Consider the following 19,833-nt stretch of genomic DNA (forward strand, 5'->3'; position numbering starts at 1 on the left):
TGTGCAGATTCAAATGCTCATCCTTCCGAGAAGCACCCTCACAGACACACCCAGAAATCATATTAGACATCTGGGCATCCTTTGGCCCAGTCAAGTTGACACATAAAATTAACCATAACAGTCAGTGTCACACTAAAGCTTGCAACTCAGCTTAGTCACATTAAATAAAGCAATATAGACAGTGAATGGCAAGTACTAGGTGATTAATATTGGTTCCTCCCCTTTTCCTGTCTTCCGCTTGGAGCCTTAGTTGTATCACCTGTCAAATGGGGCACTAGTCTTTGCTCTACAGTAGCTAGAGGTTACTTGTAACTACAAGTGGTAGGAGGCCCAACTTGCTGAAAGGGAACTTACTGGCTCATAGAAAGCTCAGCTCAATCCTCATGCTGACACTATTTTCTGAACTCTCATATTATCTCCATGGTGGCTTTATGCTAAGGCAGATTTTCCCCTGGGAGCAACAGGGACAATCTCTCAGCAGCTCTGGATTAATATCCCAGCTCAGCCACCCCAGCAGAGGCAGGCACCTCTTTCCCAACAGAGATGAAAAGTCCTTGGTCCAGCTGCTTTTGGAGTGACTTGGTTCACATGCGCAACCCTGAGAGCCAATCACCACAGCTAGGGAAATGGGATGCTCTGATTGGTCAGATCTTGATCCCATGATAACCTGGGTCCACTATTGACCCCGCTCCACTCCCAGGAGTCAGCACTGCCAACAAGTAGGTTGCTTAGCAACCAGCTCCTGTCTTGTTTCTGTCATCCAGGACTGGAAACGCCCTGCCAAGTTCCAAATATTGAATTTTAGGGCTGGTTATCTGGCTTTTAGCCTCGGCAGCTCCCTGGAGGAAAGGATGGCAGAGTGATTAAAACAGAGACTGTGAAGTTCAACAAACTATGGTTCAAATTCTGGCTGTTTCATTTATTCATTGGGTTGAATTTCTTTACATGACTCAGTTTCCTTGTCTATGAAATGGAGTAATACTATGCACCACGTGGAGTTGTAAAGATTAAATAATATGTTTTAACCAGATGGCTTAGGGCTGGGCATGGTGTCTCATGCTTGTAATCCCAGCACTTTGGGAGGCCCAGGTGGGTGGATCACCTGGGGTTAGAAGTTCAAGACCAGCCTGACCAACATGGTGAAACCCCATCTCTACTAAAAATACAAAAAGTAGCCGAGTGTGATGGCACACGCCTGTAATCCCAGCTACTGGGGAGGCTGAGGCAGGAGAATCACTTGAACCCGGGAGGTGGAGGTTGCAAAGAGCCAAGGTCATGCCATGCCATTGCACTCTAGCCTGGGTGACAAAGTGAGTGAGATAGTCTTAAAAAAAAAAAAAAGGGAAGAAAAGATGGCTTAGAACCACACTTCATCCTCTGGAAGAGCCATGTGAGCTCACTAAAAGTGAGCTAAAAATCAGAAACTGGCTGGAGGTGGCAGCAGTCACACAAACCAGCCAGAGCCACCTCACCATTTCCACTCTACCCCTCCATCTCCCAGGGAGCAGCCTGCAGCCACGCGGTATTTCAGTTCATGTTATTTCTATACCAAAAGCCCTTTGGTATCTTGGTCAAGTACAGTGCCTGGCACGTAGGAGGTGCAAATATTTGTTGAAAGAATGAAACCAGGGCAGTCCAAGCAGAATCAACGCTTTACCTGCTCTTCTCAAACCAGGATGAGGCAGCTGGTGATGAGAACTTGTCTTCTCTGGGCTGCAGATTCTGCCTTAGAAGCAAAAGGAGCAAAGCCTGGCAGCCTACCCGACCTGCCAGACTCTTCTGCGTGAATGCAGGGGAAGCTGCCACCTGGTGCATAATTCACCTGCTGTAGTCAGCAGCCCTGAATGCTGTGTTGGCAAAAAGCAAGCCGACTGCGGAATGGTGTCTTTTTTTTTTCTGAGACGGAGTCTCGCTCTGTTGCCAGGCTGGAGGGCAGTGGCATGATCTTGGCTCACTGTAACCTCCGTCTCCTGAGTTCAGGCAATTCTCCTGCCTCAGCCTCCCAAAGTGCTCTCTCGATCTCCTGACCTCGTGATCCGCCCGCCTCGGCCTCCCCAATTGCTGGGATTACCGATGTGAGCCACTGCGCCTGCCCAGAATGGTGTCTTATTTTTACCAGGAATAAAACCACTGTCTTGAGTGCTTATGTTTCCATGGCACTAATTTCAGAGGCAATTCGCTGGTGGGAGCTTGTGTCTGTAGCTCCCTTACGCATCTACTTGTTGGGTGCATTCACCCCTGTCCAAATAAGCCATTGAAGATTTATATCAACTCGCTATTAAAGTACAATTTTAACAATTCTTTTAAGTGACAGCAGCATCTATGCATCAGTGGCATTACATGTTAAGCCTCCCCTTGGGGACAGTAACCTGCTTCATTAAAACAGCCATAATAAAGAGGTTCTATAAATCAGCATCTTTTACACAAAAACAGGATCTACACTCCTTTGGCAGCTCAGCCCTAATGCAGACAGACAGCTCAGATGGGAGGTAAGAACCTGGGAGATATTGCTGTGAAGGGCAAAAGAAGCCAGTTTTAAATATTTTAAGCGAAGCTGGGTCAGCCAACCAAAACTTGTTTTCTCCATATTAACCCTGGGGACATGTGGAGAAAAACAGATCCAGTTTCTTTCCATGACTAAACCTTCCCACCAGCTCTGGGCCGGGGGTAAGGTCACCCTGACACCTCTTTCTGTGACTCCAATGGGCTGGAAGATCCTCTGCTTGCCTTGACCAAAGGAAATTAAATACCCAGGCCCAAACCACCCAGCTTGGCAGGAACTCCCCGTTTCTCAATGTCTTCCATTTGCACACCCCCTCACGAGTGCTGTTCGGGCCATCTCAGGGCACGCCCTGTACGACTATGGAATATTTCTCTTGAAATGGACTTGCTCTTCTAAGTTCAACTTCGGCCCATTGAATTATGGCTGAGTCATCATGGATCTCATATCCTTGTTTTCTTTTTTTTTCTCCGAGACGGAGTCTCACTCTGTCCCCCAGGCTGGAGTGCAGTGGTGCGATCTCAGCTCACTGCAAGCTCCGCCTTCCGGGTTCACACCATTCTCCTGCTTCAGCCTCCTTGAGTAGCTGGAACTACAGGCGCCCACCACCATGCCCGGCTAATTTTTTGTATTTTTAGTACAGATGGGGTTTCACCGTGTTAGCCAGGATGGTCTCGATCTCCTGACCTCGTGATCCGCCCACCTCGGCCTCCCAAAGTGCTGGGATTACAGGTGTGAGCCACCGTGCCCGGCCTCTATTTTTTTTTAAATAAGATTGGTGCAAAAGTCATTATGGTTTTTGTCATTGGGTGGCAAAACCTAGTAATATATATTGAAATAAATACATAATGTAAAAGAGGGCCTTTATCATATGGCATGTAATATTATCTCATCTGCTCTAGCGTCACTGCTCGTAGCCACTCATTTTTGGAAATGGTGAGTTCACTCAGCATTGTAAAGGACCAGGTCCAAACCACCACTGTTTTGGGGGGACTTGCCATTTCCCAGATACTTTGAATGTTTAGGCCTAATTTGCCAGTCTAGAGACTTCTACCCAAGAGAAGTCTGAGTAGCAGATGCCCACAGCACCCCCTCCAGATCTATTCCTGGGACACCTGACTCAGGTGACACAGGAGCACAGGGTGTGACAGATGACTAGCATGGCTATGTTTTTAAACGATAGATATAGCTAGAGTATGTGAGGTCAGGAACTCTTTGGGAAGGTAGAGGGAGGGAGGGTGGGGCAGGGAGAAGAACAAAGCTGGGGTCAGTCAAGCCAGGATCTGGACTTGACTGTATCTCACCATTGTCATCTCTTGCCTAGGCTAGTGTCCAAGTCTCCTAGTTGGGTTCCTGGCTCCGCCCCCAGCCACTGCCTTGTGTTCTTCATTCAGAGCCAGGGTGGGCCTTTCATCCTATTAGGTCAGCTCATCAGAGTCCTCTAGGGACCCACCCTCTCACACAGAATAAAAGCCAAAGTCTTCCCCATGGCCTGCAAGGCCCTCCATGGCCTGGCCCCTCATCCTTTCTTCAACCTCTGCCCCTGCCATTCCCCACTTCACTCCTCTGCTCCAGTCACATGGGCCCCTGTGCTGCTCCCCCAGCCCCTTGAAAACCCTCCTGCCTCGGGGCCTTTGCACTTGCAGGTCCCTCTGCCAAGGCTGCGCTTCCCCAGATACCTGCCTGGCTCGTCCTCTCACTCCAGGCTCTGCAGATGTCACCTCCTCCGAGAGGCCCTCTCTGGAGTCACCCTCTAGGGAGCACCCTGTTGCTCTTTGCCTTGGCCCCAAAACCCGTGTGTGTGTGTGTGTGTGTGTGTATTCTTACAGGACACACATCACGTTGAGTAGGATACTGGTCTGGGGTGATGAGTGTGAAAACTGGGTAGGAAGTGAGGAACTACTTTTGCTTTGTCTTCTTTGAATTTTTAAAATTGCAGTTTATTATTTATGTAATAAAGATCACTTAGGAAGGGGTTGTAGAAAGAAGAAAAGCACCTGGAAACCCCAGTCCTTTGCAATTCCTTGATCCACATTCCTAACTACATGGAAATTGGATCCAAGAGGGAACATGTCTGTCCTGGCTCAGGTTGGAAAATTGTCCAGAAGCAGAAGTAAGTGGGGAACTGAGCTGGGAGCCTCATATGGTCTTTGTCCTGTTCTCCTGAGTGACTCCTGCTTCCCCTGGGGGCCCTGGGAGTTGCAGACACACCCTTGCCCATAGCTGAGTTAGTCAGCACCCCCAGGAATGGGCTCACATTGCAGCCCTGTGCTTCAGCAATCACTTTGCTTCCCAGATGTCACAGAGATGTTGCAAAATCATGAGACTGTAGGCAGATGGCTGTTTTTTTGGGGACCTGAGCTAGATAATTTGCTCCCCAAGTCAGAGACCACACTCATCAGGGTGCCCCAGTGCCTGGCTGAGCCCTGGCACCCAGAGGCTTGTCAAAGGTCATCTGAATTGAATTAAGCCAGTAACACCCTTGCAGGACCCACAACTGCCATGGCCTCCTTGACCAAAGGAAACCACACAACAAGGTCTCAGCTTCTAGACTTTTCTCTTCTTTCTTAACCTCCTGGTGACAAAAGCCTAAAGGTCTTTGAACATCATCCCCACAGATTTTCCTAATCGATTTGAAAATCTGATGACGATTTCGACCACTTTCTGACCAGTAAGCTCATAAAACCAGTTCCGCTGAGCTTTTGATACTTCCAAGAGGCAGCACAGGAAGGAGTGACCACTTCACATAGGGAAAGGAAAACCCATTCTCAGTAAAAATCTGTACACTCGACCCCCAAAATAGGAAACAGAATGAGCCCTTCATCTTGCATGTACGGCTTCATCCTCCTAACCAGACCCTAATGAGGATGGACGGCTGTTCTCTGCCCTGGAACTGGATGGAATCCTGGGATTATCTCAGTGGAGAAGTCTCTGGTCCTGAGGACTGTCAGAACTGCCTCACGGATGAGCAGAAAATAGCAAATGATAAATTTTTCAAGAGCCCGCCTGCTTGTTGGCTGTAGTCAGCTATGAGATAATGTGTTGGACTTTAAGGGATGAGCCTTGTTGACCTGGGTCTATTTAGAGGTTCAGGAGTCTTATCCTCCCTCCCCACCCCCCACCTCCTGGAAGGAGCTTGGCCACCTTCCAAGGCCAGTTCAACTGTTGGGCAGTGGGCCCTGGCTCATTCGTAGAAAGGACTTTCAGGCACAGATGTGAGAGTGGAAGGCTGCTGGGTGGAAGCTGACAGACTCCACAGAACATGAGGGACCCTAAAACCACTGTCTCCACTCCCTAGAGAGTTTGTCTTCAGAAACACTTGCTCGAGGAGGCAAAGATACATGTATAAAGACATTCCCAGTCGCCCTGTGTATTACAATGAAAAATAAACTTTCAAATTGGAGCAACTCAATGTTCTCTGCCTGGAGACTGGTTAAATAGTGCAGTGATTAAAAAACATGGCTCTAGGGCTGGACTCAGTGGCTCACACCTGTAATCCCAGAACTTTGGAAGGCCGAGGTGGGCGGATCACTTGAGCCCAGGAGTTCAAGAGTAGCCTGGGCAACATAGGGAGACCCTCATCTCTACAAAAAGTACAAAAATTATCTGGGTGTGGTGGTACATTCCTGTAGTCCCAGCTACTTGAGAAGCTGAGGTGGGAGGATTGCTTGAGCCCAGGAGGTTGAGGCTGCAGTGAGCTGTGATCACGCTACTGCACTCAAGCCTGGGCGAAAGAGTGAGATCTTGTCTCAAAAAAAAAAAAAAAAAAAAAAAAAATTAAAAATAAGTAAGTAAATAAAAACATAGCACTAGGTTTAAATCTTGGCTTACTGCCTTCTGGCTGTGTGACCTGGAGCAAGTTTCTTAACCTCTCTGTGCCATAGTTGTTCCATCTTTATAATGGTGAGAAAAAATATACATCTATGTTGAGGCTTCCATGGTTTTCTTTGTGCTGCTCTCCTGTGTCCTCATCAGACTTTCTTACACCAGGATATTTTCTTGGTTTTCATCAAGAGTCACTGATACAAAGTTATAATCTGAGCTTAATATTAAGCTTATTTGATTCACAGATCCTGTAGCAAATGTTTATCGCTCCCAGGAGAGAAGAGCTGGGGCTCAATCATCAGCCTAGTGGCTCAGCTTAAAATGCAGGTGTCCTTCCTCTTCTCTTTGCCTCAACCCCACCTCCAGTCCCCCGAATACATACAGGGTCTGACTGCATTTCACCATCTGCACTAGGCACCCCGGTCCAAGCATCACAGTTCCTGCCTGACAATCAGAGTGGCTTCTCCTGTGGTATCTCTGCTTCCACCCTCCCCCTGACAATCTGTTCTCCCCACACTCAGCCAGAAGGATCCTGTTAGAATCTATGTCCAGTCATGTCCCTTCTCCATCTAAGCCCCCTAACCCATTTTCATTTTATGGGAATGTAATCCAAGCTCCTCACCATGGCCTTGGACAGTCTCCCCTGTTTGTCCATCTAACGTAGCCCCCTACCCCCCTTGCTGTCTGGCCCGTTGCCTCCCTTTGTTCTCTTCTTAGCATTTATTTCTCTTTGAAATGACTGCGTGTATTCATTTGCTAGCATCATCACCTCCGCTTCCTGAGAGAAGGGATCGTGTCTGTCTTCATTACTGTAGCCCCAGGCTGTGGAATAGTGCCCGACATAGAGAGTACTCAAAAGATACTGGGTGGAAACATGATTTGGTCTGACCCTTTCTTCTTCTTCAGGCTTTGGGGGAAACCCTTCTCCTTGTGAATCCAACTCGAATTCCATTCTGTGTCTATATGTGTCGTCTTGCACCAGGAACCCTAGGCTAGGCATGGCGACTCTGGGCAGGCGCAGCTTGTGATGTGAGCGGAAGAAGCTGGATTCTCTGAGCCTTGTGCCTCTGTTTCCACATTTGTCAAAAACAAAGAAACACAAAAATGGGTCTAACAGAAGGCTTTTCCTTCAAAGGCCTTTCTGGCTCTGGGGTCTTTGATGTGAAGTTAAGGGGGTCCGGGAGCTGCAGCCTGTGTCTGGGGCCCTGAAGCAGGTGGGACAAAGCGGACTCTGTCCTCAGTGCCCTAGTGCTTGTGCTGGTTCCTTGAGAGCGCTCCAGGCACTAATGATCCCTCTGCGGGTTTCTCCGGGGTTACCTGGGGTTTCAGCTCTGTGGGCAGCAGCTGGAGTGAAACTTGAGTGCCGTTCTGAGTAGCATGATAAAATTTTGCACCATGCAGCTCTGTCCCGCTCCATTCACTTGGGAAGTGAATCATCCCTTTGTTCAGTGAATTCATGCTGCGTGCGCCACCTGCCCGTTGGTCACTTGGCAGCTATCCCAGTTACCAGATATCAGATAGTTTCAGTATCATAGTGCCTGTGTCCAAGTTACTCTTATTTTACTTAATAACAGCTCCAAACACAAGTGTAGTGATGCCAGCCATTTGGATATGCCAAAGTGAAGCCATAAAGGGCTTCCTTTAAATGAAAAGGTGAAAGTTTTTAAATGAATAAAAGAAATAAAAATGGTATGCTGAGGTTGCTAAGATCTTCGGTAAAAATGAATCTTCTATCCGTGATATTGAGAAGGAAAAAGAAACTCATGCTAGTTTTGCCGCTGCACCTCAAACTGCAAAAGATATGGACACAGGGCACAAGTGCTTAGTTAAGAAGGAAAAAAACCATTAAATTTGTGGATAGGAGACATGACCAGAAACGTGTTCAGTCACGTTCTGTATTAGCTGTGGTTTCAGGGTCCACTGGGAGTCCTGGAATGTATCCCTCCATGGATAAGGGCTGATGACTGTCTGTGCCAATCATGTTTCTCCACCCAACACCCGGGGGAAGCCAGTTAAAATCCCACCTGACCCCAGGGCCTTTGCACTTGCTGTGCTCTGTGCCAGATGTCTTTGTGGCTTCCTCCCTCAGCTACCTCAGCTGTCTCTTCAAATGTCACCTTCTCAGTAAGGCCCTCCCTGGCTGCTCCATTTGAAATTGCAGCCTCTTAACGATTCCTGCCCGTTCTCTGTCCTCCTTGCCAACACCCAACACTATCTGACATGACACATATTTTGCGTGTCCTCATTTATCTTACTTCACTAGAATGTCTGTTTCAGGAGCATTGTGTGGCCTTCGTTCATGGGGCTGTATCCCACCACTGAAGCAATGTCTGGCATACTAGTAGGTGCTTGAATACATTTATTTGAAAAAATGCTTCCCCTCTGTTTTAAAGTACAATGGATTGATGGAAAATTCAAGGTATAGGAAGGCCAACAGGTCAGGAAAGGACTGCCACTCAAAAGGGGGTTTGTTACAGGTCCCGACAGGAGGGGACACACCACATCATGGGGACCACCCAGGGAAGCGCTGGGATTGGCAGAGGCAGAAGGAGAGGGAGTGAATATGGGAAAGAGCCTTGATTGTGGCTTTGGAGGGAAGAATAAGGAAGGCGAGGTAAGCAGGTTTTGGAATTGGCTAGTTTGAATAATTTCAGGGGGCCCTGGGGCATAGGGACTGCCCTAGCTATCTGGCACCTGGCCCTGGGGTGACTAGGGAATGGAATAGGAGGGTCCAATAGAGGAGGGGTTGGAGCATCGGCTCTGGGTTGGTTGGTTTGTATTTGAAAAGCATGCTTTATCAGGAACCGGCTAACCCTCAGATAGGCAGGCCAGGGTCAGCATGGTCCCAGATATCAAAGTGTCAGAATACAGAAAATAAAATACCTGGTTAGTGAACCCTCCTCCTGGTTATAGCCTTTCTCCTGGATAAGGAAGGTAACTCCTTCTCCCTTATCCACCTTATATATTTGACTGTAGGATGGAGCATGTGACCCAGGCTAAGCCAATCAGCACATTCCATTCCTGTAGCCAGCGACTGGCCCAGAGACAAACGTGACCCAGGTCTGGCTGAAAGAGAGAGGAACTCAGGCTCAGCTAAGGATGGGTTAGTTAGAGAGTGGGCTGGAGGCTAAATCAAGTGTGATCATCCTAGTTTCCTTTGTCAATGATTGGTATATGGGTGGATGTATTAAATATTACTAGGGCCAGATGAAGCATAGCCATGCCTAGTTACATTCAGATTTCAGACAATGAATAATTGTTTAGCATAAGCTTGTCTCAATTTAAATTTAGAACATTTATTTGCTGAATATGGCAACCATATATATAACCCACCCTGGGCAAAAAGACAAAGGGATGTCTACTGTGGGAGTGGAGGGGCTGGGTTCCATGAAAGACTTTGATCCCTGCTTAAGAGAGAGACAGCAAAGTGTCCTCCCATTTCTTCCTACCCTGTGGGTGGATGTGATGTCTGGAACTCTGCAGCCATCTTGAGACCATGAGCTGTTAATGTTGAAGACATGATGAGGATGGTGGAACACAAGGACAGAAAGATTCTGGCTCCTAATTCCACCATGGTGCTGCCAAACCAGCCTGGAAAACGCCTTCTTCTGGACTTCTTGTTCTGTGCAGTAAGGAAAAGTCTCTATTGCTTAAGTCAGTGGTTCTTGCCTTCGCTGCACACTAGAAGCACTTGGGGAGATTTAAAATTGGCCAATTCCCAGACCACACCCACACCAACTAAATTGGAATTCTGGAGGATTCCAATTAAATTGGAAGCTCCCTATTAGTTGCAATGTACACCCCTCTGCTACTCAAAGCATAGTGCCTGGACCAGAAGCGTGGGCTTTACTTGGGAGCTTATTATAGGCGTCATTCCATACCTAATGGATTAGAAGCTGCTGTTTGACAAGGAACCCAGGTGAGTTGTATGCACATGAAAGTTTGAGAAGCACTGACTAAGCAACTGTTCATTTACTCTACTCCTTGCAGCTGAACAAATCCTGATTCACATTCAAATAGTCAGCACTCCAAGGCACTAAGAATCCCAGCCCATCAAGGGTTCCCTTTTTCAGAAAGAGCCAGCTGATCTGCATTCTCCTGGGAAAAAGGGTTCCCTTTTTCAGAAAGAGCCAGCTGATCTGCGTGGTGTCTCCTGGCTACTGTCCATCTCTACAGCAGGTCACACACAATTCTTTGGATGATCTGATTTTCACCAGAGCGTGAATCTCCTCTGGACTTCTGTGTGTGAACAGTTTTCTCAAACTTTTAGCCAAAAAGCTTCTCTCTTCCAGCCACTGGGGTGGGTCAAGTCACTCCTGGGGCCCTGAATGGGAGCCAGTGAGAAAGGCTGTTGGCAACTTTCTTCCCCTAACACACTTGGCTTCCACTTGGTCAGATGCTTCTTGGGTAGTGGTTATGGTCTCCAGGGATGGACCTGTCCATCAACCCACACGAGAAAGCTGCCCAAAACGACCCTGCAGTTGGGAAAGAGATTATCTAAGTCTCCAGCAGGGCCTAGGTGTACAAAACGGGGGGCTAGGTTTCTCATAAGATGAAGCCACGGGTCAGAGGCCAGGACCACTGGGCAACGCAGACTCAAAGTCATAAGATATGGGTTTCAAAATCATAAGCGAGCATGAAGAACTCAAGAGGAAGTGGTCTCTGGGTGGAGAGAATTCCCTGCTTCTGAGGGATATGATGTCTAAGAACTGGTAGTCTCTATCATTGGACAGGATGGGCTGAGAATATTCCCCATTCAGCCTAAATCAGGAGACTAGAACCATCCCTGTGATGCTGGTCTCAACACTTCAGTTCACCAATTCCAGACCAGTGGAGAGAAAAATCACCCCCGAATCAAAGGGGAATGAGCTCCAAATGCCAGTAGTGTTCTCTGTGTGATTGTATTGCCTTTGCAAATACATTAACCAGGTGTTCAAGATCATTGCATGGGAACCATATTCTAGGCAACGGACACCCGCAGGTTCGTGTGGATGCACACTCGTGCACGCACACCCGGTAGCACGTTGTCATCCTCCAACCCGGTGTTTTATAGTCAACTCATCATTCAACTGATAAGTTTGGAAACGTAACATGTTATTAATGCTTCAGGAGAAGTAATATATTTTAAAAAAACTCCAAAAACAAAAAACCAAACCAGCAAGTATCACCAAAGCCTGAACCTCATATCCACCTCCTAAGCCATGGCATGTATTTAAACTTGGCCTAGGGAAGGAAGGACCTTCATGAACAAATGTCCTATGTGCCACCAACCTAGCCCACCACCATTAATTACTCTTTGAGTTGCTTATGAGGACACTAAAGCACACGTCTTGTGGGCTGCCTTGAGTTTTCTGTCCTCCACGATGCTGCACAAGCAACAGGCCAGGGGTCTTCAGTCGGTCCTCTCCACCCCCTTTCTATATTTAATGAATGACTTTTTTTGGATATGGAGTCTCATTCTGTTGCCCAGGCTGGAGTGCGGTGGCACGATCTCAGCTCATTGTAACCTCTGCCTCCCGGCAGCTGGGATTACAGGTGCACGCCACAGTGCCCTGCTAATTTTCGTAGTTTTAGTAGAGACAGGGTTTCACCATGTTGGCCAGGCTGGTCTTGAACTTCTGATCTTAAGTGATCTGCCCACCTTGGCCTCTCAAGTTCTGAGATTACAGGCATGAGTCACTGTGCCCAGCCATTAATGACTTTAAGTTAATTAGAACCCTCCGGTGACTGTGTAACAGGAGGTGGAGATGCAGTAAGAAATCCCCTTCACAATTCACTACAAGGTGAACAAATCCGGGCGTGTCCTCTAGGGAAAGTCTGTCTCACCTGCTCTCTGTCTTCCCTGAGAACCTGCTTTAGAGCAGCCTCCTCTTCTCTTCCCCAGTGACAGGGAGCCTGGTGGGAAAGAGGGGCAACAAGAGGGGCGAGAGGACAGTGTCCCAACACGCACAGATGAGCAAATACCCAGATTCAAACATAAACCTAAGTTTATGGGAAAATTAATGCTCAAATACGTAAAGGGTCTTGCCCAAGGTCACGAGGCTGGCAAGTGGGGTTTGAACCAGGCGGAACTGTATCTTGCTGTGGAACTCATACCCTTTCCACCGTACCAGTGCTTTTTTTTTGAGACGGAGTTTTGCTCTTGTTGCCCAGGCTGGAGTGCAGTGGCATGATCTCGGCTCACTGCAACCTCCAGCTCCCAGGTTCAAGCGATTCTCCTGCCTCAGCCTCTAGAGTAGCTGGAATTACAGGTGTGCACCACCACACCCAGTTAATTTTTTTATATTTAGAGATGGACTTTCACCATGTTGGCAAGGCTGGTGTTGAACTCCTAACCTCAGGTGATCCACCCACCTCGGCCTCCTAAAGTGCTGGAATTACAGGCATGAGCCACCATGGCCAGCTGCACCAGTGATTTTCTAATTGGACCCTTAGAGTCCAAGAAGGTGCCATCAGGGTCTAGGGGCTGGGCCAGGGAGGCCCAGGGGTAGGACCTGCCTTTTAGCTGCTTTTTATGTTGAGTCCTAGATAAGATGTGTAAGAGTGTGTCCGTGTGTGTGTGTGTGTGTGTGTGTGTGTTGCCAAATAAAATACAGGATTCTTGGTTAAATCTGAATTTTTGATAATCAAGAAATTAATTTTTTAGTATAACCATGTCCTATGTGATATTTGGTGCATACTTATATGAAAAATTATTCTTTGCTTTTCTGAAATACATTTTTTTGTGTGCTGAATCTGGTGAACCCGGTTGTGTGTAGGTTTAGAGGAAAAATAGTTTTGGAAGCCACTGTGCCACCACGCATTACCTTCCCTCAGGCCTTGTGTTTTTGAGGCCTCTCTTCCCCACACTGGGCCCTGCCTATAATTTTCTACTCTATCCCTTTCCCGCCATCAAGGAAACACTGTGAAGGGGATGTGGCAAATTGTACTTAGCATAGCAGAGGGGGCTGTGGCTGGGCTGGTGGTATCGCTTGTGTACTTGCGTTTTCTTTCCATTGTCACTGTTCAAAGGCCGAATGTGGTGATGTCTGCATTTTGCCCCTTCTCCTTTAGGGGAGAGGGGAGAGACCTTGTTTGTGACTGTGTGTGTGTGTGTATGCATGTGTGTATTTGCCTGTGCCTCTGTAAGTGTGTGCATGTCTGTGTGTGTGTGTGCGTGTGTGTGTGTGTTCATTGTAGGCAGGTGCTGTAGGTCGGGTGTTTTGAGCTGGACTTAACTCACCAGCTCAGACACCCATGAGCTCAGAGGGTCTGCAAAGCTCCTTCAGCCATGTTTCTTCCCCATAATTCCCAGCAAACTCCCTGGTCCTCTGGGTTCAAGGCCTCAGCCTGTTTTCCAGGTCCTTCCAGGCAGGTGGGGACTGCTAGCCACATTCTGGAGCTGGGTGTCTACCTGGGAGACTTAGGGGCCTCAGGGTCTCAGATGTCCCTGGCCTGGGAGGTCGCTCAGCTGTGACTCAACCAGGCCTGGGTGAGGCTCAGCAGAATCCTCGGGGCCCCCACGGCCTCCCGCTGCTCCAGCCCCTGCCGCCTCCACCCACAGTGTCTGGGACAGCCTTTCTCCTCCCATGTCTCTCGCCCCCCATGACATCTTTCACTGGTATCGTCCTGGATGGACAATTGGGACTTTCAGACTCTTCATGCCACCCTGACTCTCCCCCAACCCCCTCGAGGGGATCTTTCTTTTGATGTGTGTAAGGCATGCTATTCCTTCTACTGCTTTCTTGGCAGCATTTTGTGAAGCATGCCTGACTTATGTTTAATGACAGATGGAGAGAGAGAGAGAGAGAGAAAATTGCTGTTGCTCTGTGTGTCCTTCCGTTGAGAGGCTGAAATACAATCCGAACAGTTTGTCCGAGCATGCTCTGGCTGAGTTTGGGTTGGAGCTTGGAGCAGATGGGATTTTATGAGGGTTGTAAAAGTCAAGCTTTTAATGTATCTCAACCAAATCAATGTGTAAAGGAGAAATGTTAAAAGTAGGGAAAATGACTGGGGTCTGAAGCACAAGGACACTAAACTGGGGCACAGGTGGCTTTAATAGCTCACGAAATTTGGCTGAAACTCTTCCACGAGAGCAGAAGAGGCTGCAGAGTCACCCTCGTGGGGTGGGGATAAACGTCTCAGCTCCTGAGTGGGGACAGTTGTGCACGGGGCTTTATAACAAAATTCTAGCATCATCCATATAAATACACTCTTGTGGTTAATTCTGCCTGAGTTTTCATTTAAACCCAGGCCGTCTCATTGGTAGAATGCTATTACATTAGAGAAAAACTGTTTCTATGTCTTGAGATATTATGATTATGAAAAATAGCAACATAAACAACTATTAAGTGAGAAGAAATTTAATTATATTTTATGCCGCCTCTCTGGACTGGCACGCCGCTATAGATATGATTCACATCAACAAAGCACGGCTAATTTTTGCAGTACAGTACACGTTTTCTCCCTTAATTACAAATAATTGTGTAGTGTAGTTTATACTTATGCCCGAGGCCTCAAAGTGCACGTTCAGGAATAAAGGGTTAGTTTGGGGGTGGATTCTAAACAGGTGTAACTGTGGTCTCCTGGGGGCTGCGTGCCTTTAACCTTGGAAAGCAATGAGGTTTAATCAGAATTCCTACCAGTGAAAGACAGCAGGGCTGCCTCCAATTAGGAGGACAGTTTGCAGAGAGCTGTGACAATTTGTCTAGCTGCTTAACCATCCACCCATAGTTCTTTTTTGGATAAGCAGGGAAGGAAGATTAAACACGTGGATTTCACTGTGTGATGAAACCGAGGCACATAAGCCTTGTTTAAGTAGCATTAATACACATGTAAGTGAATATTAAAATATTAAAATAAGGCGTCTCCAGGCAGCACAGCTTCAGATCTCTGTGGAAAAGTTAGAGTTCATGGATCTTTGGTGGACAAAAGTTCTTTAAAGGGGAAAAACAGGATCCATTTGACCATAAACGCAATTCAATTTAGGGCTCTCTCTAAGACAGCATACCGGGTTTGGCAATCCCCATCCAGAAAAACCACTTATGAACTGATATATTATGTTAGTGATTTAATAAAAGAGCAGTACAGCCCCAAGGCCAATGTTCTAACTAACCTGGGCTCTGCCTCCACCGACTGGCCCCTCCTTCCTCCTTAGCTGACCTCCCTGGGCCTCAGTTTCCTCATCTTAAGAATGAGATTACTATCAAGGACACTGCAGGCCGTCAAGTGGATTAAGATTAATGAAGGTAAAATGCATACTCGGTGACTAGTTTAGGGCGGTGCACAATGAGATTCATGGAATCAGAAACGTGCTGTCATATGGGGCCTTGGGATATTCTTCCATTGCCTGCAAAACTGGACTGTGAAAATCCAGGGCAGTGGGTCCTCATGAATCCAATTTCCACCATCAACCCTCTAAAGGGTTCCCCTGTGGATAAAACAATTTTTATAGCCTGTTTGCAGCTGCAGTCACTGAGATTCATAAAGAATCATAAGCTGGGCTCTAGGAGTTATCAGCTGGTGTTGTCTGTTTAGATTATTAGTGAATTAAGGGCTTTTTTCTTTGACTTCTACAGGGACCATACTCCAGTGGGCCATTAACAGACACTATTTGGGACTGATGGCCACAGGGTCTCTGTCTCAGCAGCAAGGACCGCCCCCAACAAATAGGCATTGTTCTTGGGTTACTCGCAGGCTGAGTTCTGACCCTGCAGTGTCACTGCAGAGCAGGCAGCTGGCCTTCCCTGGAGGAAGGGCGGGGAAAGGGAAGATATCTGAGCTGCTTTGCAGGGCATCTGCTGCCGTCATGGAGCCCAGGAAGCAAAGGGCTGCTTTGTGTTTTGGAGGCTACCTGCTTGGGCTCCAGGAAGGTGTTTTGACCAAGGTGACCGGAGCGTGTAGCAGCCTTGGACATCTTTGGTGAGATCCTCATTTTTTCATTCAATCTTTAACAAATGTGCGTTAGGTTGTTAAGCCCTGGACCACAGCAAACATTGGGGTATAGAGTCTGACCCTGTTCTAGGGTTGCCAGATCAAACACAGGACACCCTGTTAAATGTGAATTTCAAATAAACAAGGAGTAGTATTTTAGTGTAAATACAAGTACAGGTCGGGCGCAGTGGCTCATGCCTGTAATCCTAGCACTTTGGGAAGCAGAGGTGGGCAGATTGCCTGAGCTCAGGAGTTTGAGACCAGCCTGGGCAACACGGTGAAACCCCATCTGTACTAAAATACAAAAAATTAGCCGGGCATGGTGGCGGGCGCCTGTAATCCCGGCTACTCGGAAGGCTGAGGCAGGAGAATCACTGGAACCCAGGAGGTGGAATTTGCAGTGAGCTGAGATCGTGCCACTGCACTCCAGCCTGGACGACAGAGGAAGACTCTGTCTCCCCAAAAAAAAAAAAAAAAAAAGTACGCTTCTTGGTAAACCCCTATCCTGCTCCCAGGGGATTAGATCAGAGTTTCTTAAGCTCAGCACTGTTGACATTTGCAATCGTGTCATTCTTCATTGTGGGGCTGTCGTGTGCATTGTAGAATGATTGACTGTCCCTGGCCCTCTCTCTACCCTTAGATGCCAGTAGAAACATCCCCCGCGATATGACACCAAATATGTCTCCAGATATTGCGACATGTTCCTATGACATAAAATCACCCCTGACTGAGAACTGGGTTAAGCCTAATAGACTACCCCAAGTAAGCTTACAAAGAGTTTGTGGCTGCAACTACTGGTTGCTTACCCAGTATCTAGTCTCTCTTGTTAATAGAATTCTGCTTTTTTTTGGGAACACACGATGAACTTTCAGAAACTCTTGCTGAGATTCACACTGCCAAGGAATGGCTCTTGCCACTCCCCTAAGGAAGTGTCTCCTAAAACTTGGGGAACAAGAGGGCTTAGATGAGAAGGAACCAAAATGGTCAGAGTGCCGTCCACAAGTCTGGTGGCTCTGATCAGGCAGGTGTTGCAATCTTGCAGAAAGGAGCTTTCTTTGTGACTTGTCCAGTCTGTGTGCATCATGTCCTGTTGTCAGAATGGTTGACTCAGAGAAGCAATTTGGAGGAAGTGGATTAATCTCTCAGGACCTGGGAACCTGGAATAGAGCTCAGAGCAGAATGTTATACTCTCCCCTCAGGCAGGAACCTGTCCCTCAATGGGGAGGAATCAACACTGCTCTGAGTGAACCAGTGCAGTACCAGAGTTAGCCTATGATCGATTCTGGCCAATGAGATGTAAAAGGAAGTGTCCTGGGCTTTGCAGGAATAATTGTTCTCTTCATTAAATCTAGAAGTCCTGAGCATCTGGAGGCTCCTGACTCCTGTGCCCTTTATCCTGCTTTAGACACTGTCACGTGAGGTGCTGAGGCTTGGAGTTATAGCGGTCATGTAGTGATTGTGGGCAGAGACTACCAACCTGAAGGCTGAGCAAAAGGAGGGAGAGTCTGAGTGGCTGAACCAGCCCCAAGACCTCTTGTTAAGTCAGCAGGAAATGTCCTCAGAGTATTGTTACTTACAGTCAGAGCCCCACAAGGATCCAGGTTTATGTGGTCAATAATAATGTGAGTTCAGCCGTGTTAGATTTCTGTGGCCGCTGTAACTAATTGCTACAAACTTAGTGGCTTAAAAGAACACATATTCACACTCTTGTAGCTCTAGAGGTCAGAAGTCAGAAATGAGTCTTATGGGGCTCACATTGAGGTGTCAGCAGTGGTTCCTCCTAGATCTCCGTGGAGAATGTGCTCATCATCTCTTCCAGCTTCCGGGGGCTGCCTTCCTTGGCTTCCTTGCTCCAATCTCTGCTTCTCTCATCATATCATCTTCTCCTCTAACAGAGACTCGTTGTGATTACATTGAACCCACCTGGATTGTCCTGAATCCGGGATAATCTCCCCAGCTCAAGATGCTTAATTTAATCACCTCTGCAGAGCCCCCTTCTAGCATGTAAGGTAAGATCTTGGCAAGTTCCGGGGATTAGGATGTGGACATCTTTGGGGGGTCATTACTGAGCCCTCCACAATGACGATTGACACGTTCCAGGGATTAGGATGTGGACACCTTTGGAGGGTCATTACTGAGCCCACCACATGACAGTACTATGCTGCTAGGCTACTGAGGCTGTCAATCTTGTTCGATCTCTTTCCTGCTCTATGCCTTTGTTTCCTGATCCGTAATTAAAGATTCTCTTCCTTCCTTTACCATCTCCAGGCAGGTGGTCTTTATAGCTCATGTCTCTCTGAGTTCCAGACCCCTGTACCTACCTGGCTTCCTGGAATCTCCACCGGGATGTTTCAAAGGCACCCAAAACTAAGCGCATCTAAGAATGAAGCCAGGATCTCCCATCCCGGTCCTTTGCCTGCTCCCCTCCTAGGCTTGTCTTCTCAGACAATGGCACCTTCACCTGTCTGCTTGCTAATCCCCACCATGCACTCCATTATCCAGGCCTGTGGATTTCACCTGCCATGTATCTCCCGGATCTGGTCCCTCCATCTGCACTACCACCACCCTTGTCTAAGCTGCCATCATCTCCTGTCTGAGTCTTTGCAATGACCTCCTGATCAGCTTCACATGACCTTGCTGACGTTGCTCAAGTTCCTTCTCTACAGCAGCAGCCAGAGTGATCGTCTCTAATTGCAAATCTGATCAACTCTATTCCTGTTCTTGATATGAAAATATATAATGAACAGCAGCCTGCCCCTCCCAGTAGGAATCTCTAGGCAGCCCCTTCCTGAGCTGACTCCACTCCTGGTTGTCACAGTCAAGACGCCTCCAGGATTTTTCTGGACTGAATGTCACAGGTCTGAGGTTGGTAATAGGGCGTGGCATAGGGAGAAAAGCTGGGGAGACCCCTCAGCCAGTTTGGGAAAAAATGTTCTTTTTGGGGACAGTGAGATTCTGACCAATTTCCTAATCCCACTCTCTGTAAAAGATGTGCTTTTCTAGACTTTACAAGGTGGATTTGAAAGTTCTGATGTCAGGTAAAAGCAGTGGATCAGACCAAGAACCTCCCAGAGGAGGGAGGTCACGCAGGGCTCTTGGCTCCCCATATCTTATGAGAGGTGGTGCAGTCCATAGCATGTGTTACCGCCCATGGTGCCAGGTAAGTTAGTTTGGGCTCCCCAGAAGCAGACTCTGAGATAAGAAATTTTAAAAAATTGAGGTGAAATTCACATAACATAAAATTAACCTTTAAAAAAAATTTTTTTTTGAGACGGAATCTTGCTCTTCTGCCCAGGCTGGAGTGCAGTGGTGCCATCTCAGCTCACTGCAACCTCCGCCTCCTGGGTTCAAGCCATTCTCCTGTCTCAGGTTGCCGAGTAGCTGAGATTACAGGCACGCACCACCACACCTGGTTAATTTTTGTATTTTTAGTAGAGATGGGGTTTTGCTCGTTGGCCAGGCTGGTCTTGAACTCCTGACCTCAAGTGATCTACCCGCCTCGGCTTCCCAAAGTGCTGGGATTACAGGCGTGAGCCACCGTGCCTGGCCTAAAATTAACCATTTAAAGTGAACAAAATGGCATTTAGTACATTCAC

At 47.6% G+C, this 19,833-nt stretch overlaps 1 long non-coding RNA gene across 5 annotated transcripts in view; it reads left to right on the forward strand.

Moving 5' to 3' along the window:
• The window catches only part of LOC105470711 (uncharacterized), a 223,010-nt gene that overhangs the window by 40,765 nt on the left and 162,412 nt on the right, over positions 1-19,833 (forward strand). For 2 of the 5 annotated variants that reach the window (XR_011613265.1, XR_980718.2), the window contains exon 1: positions 16,056-16,225. The exons of the other annotated variants lie outside the window; for them this stretch is intronic. This is a non-coding gene — a long non-coding RNA (uncharacterized lncRNA). Of the gene's footprint in view, positions 1-16,055; positions 16,226-19,833 lie in introns of those variants that run through there. 5 annotated transcript variants of the gene reach the window in all.

Source organism: Macaca nemestrina, chromosome 15 (assembly GCF_043159975.1).
Source record: "Macaca nemestrina isolate mMacNem1 chromosome 15, mMacNem.hap1, whole genome shotgun sequence".
Taxonomy (NCBI): domain Eukaryota; kingdom Metazoa; phylum Chordata; class Mammalia; order Primates; family Cercopithecidae; genus Macaca; species Macaca nemestrina.